This window comes from Humulus lupulus, chromosome 2 (genome assembly GCF_963169125.1).
Source record: "Humulus lupulus chromosome 2, drHumLupu1.1, whole genome shotgun sequence".
In the NCBI taxonomy this organism is placed as follows: domain Eukaryota; kingdom Viridiplantae; phylum Streptophyta; class Magnoliopsida; order Rosales; family Cannabaceae; genus Humulus; species Humulus lupulus.
In genome coordinates this window covers 90808259-90810190 of record NC_084794.1, presented here as the reverse complement: position 1 = coordinate 90810190, position 1932 = coordinate 90808259, and positions in this window count along the sequence as shown.

The window sequence follows — 1932 nt, the reverse complement described above, 5'->3', positions numbered from 1 at the left end:
TCTCCTTCAATCAACGATTTCTCTGCAATTGCCATCATTATGTAAGTATCTGATGATCTTTTCGTTTTCCTTTATGCCAGTTTCTATCTGTGTTCTTCTTTCATTTCTGGGAATGCACTAGTTTATTTTCTTAGTTTGACATGCAAGGAAGCTTTTGAGCGATAGGCTTCCACATTTAAGTCTCCATGCTAGGTTTAAGTCACTGGTCCCAAACCCAGTTTTGATGTAGAACCTGGTCTCTTTTTTCTAGGTTTTCAAAATTTAAAAGACATATCTTGCATGCCAAGATATCGGGTACAAAATCTTGGTTTTAAAGAACGCACGATACCCAAGATTACCATTTCTGAATAACCGTCACCCTTTTTCCCTGATATTTCGGGATTTTAAAAAAATTTATCCACTCTCCTCCTTTTTCTCGTAGAATACATGTTCCGATTCTTTAATCAGGTTTTTAGTATCGAGCTTGTTTCGTATTCAAGCATTCTCCGAGCTTGTCTTGTCAAGCTCGAAATTCTTGAACCCTTGCATGCATGGCCCTCACCATTTTTTCTTTCTCGCTAGATGTCATAGAATCTGGAAAGACGGTGGGGGTCGTTGCGAGCAATCCCTTACTCACCAAAAACCCCGAGCCCAGAGTCGCTGTTTGCTCAGAATCAACGTCTGATTCACGAATACGATCTCGCGCGCGAACAGGAGGAGACCCGAGCTCACTATCGCCGCCAAATTGTTGAGGTCATAGAAAGGAAGAGGAGAACCCTTCGAGAGGCCCTTTATCTGGAATCTGATTCAAGACCCAGGCCGATCCCCCTTGACCCTAAGTTAAAAGTGACCATTGCATACAGCCCGGGAGAGCTCCAATTTTCACTGATGGGGGAGCCTTCTACCTCGCAACCGAGGAGGGATTTCTTCGAGGTCGAGCACTACTGGAGCTCGATTACTTCACTAGGTCAGATAACTGATATCCTGGCCCTCCACGGTCTCAGGGTGTCAAGCACCCTAAGGTGCCGAGCCCCTACCCCCAGCGAGCGAAGCTTTAGCGCCCCAGAAGATGGGAATCCAGATAACAAACTGAGGTACGCGGCTTGGACCCAAGAGCATATGAAGGCAGGAGCGTTATTGCCTTTGAAGTCATTCTTCAAGGACTTCACGGACTTTGTTGGGTTGGCTCCATTCCAGCTCAACACCAATTCTTACAGGGTTCTGTCTGCCCTGAGATCGTTATACCATGAGTTGGAGTGGAAAGGACCTTCACCAAAGGAGATTTTATATCTCTTCTGTCTGAAAAGCAATCCCTCCCGAGCTCGGGGACGAGACGGCTTCTACTATCTCTCGAGCTACCCCAAAGAGAAAAAGGTGTTTGAGGACCTTCCTAACCATCCACCTGACTTTAAGAAAGCCTTCTTCTGGACTGATGGCCTGTCCCCGTCTCGATACTACTCATTCAGACGGATTCGTAAGTACCCCAACCTTCTTTATCTCTGTGCTCGGACTTTTGTCTGTAGGTTTGTACTTAGTTGAAATGTGTTTTATTTTCCAGCCAACTTTCACCGTCCTACTCCCGATGACGCGATGAAGGAGCATAGAGAGGCGCTACTCCAACTCCCTTATGGCAGGAGGTCCCTCTCATATCTTTTGCATGAGAGTAAGCTCCGAGCTTGCGGGCTTTTGGGAGATGGCCAGTCCACCTCGGACTGGTCCAACAAAAAGTATGACCTCTGGGAGCTCGTGCCTTTGCCAACAGGCGTCCTCCCTCCAAGGAGAGAGGTGAGGCCTCCACCTCCAGCTCGTCGACGGAGCCCGCAGTCAGGGAACAAGGCCAACGACGAAGCCTCGAGCTTGGGCTCAGATGATCAAGGTACAGTCATCCTTAGCTAAAAAATGTGGTCCCCCACCTTATTAAAGCACAAACCCGATAGGTTAGTTTTATGCCCG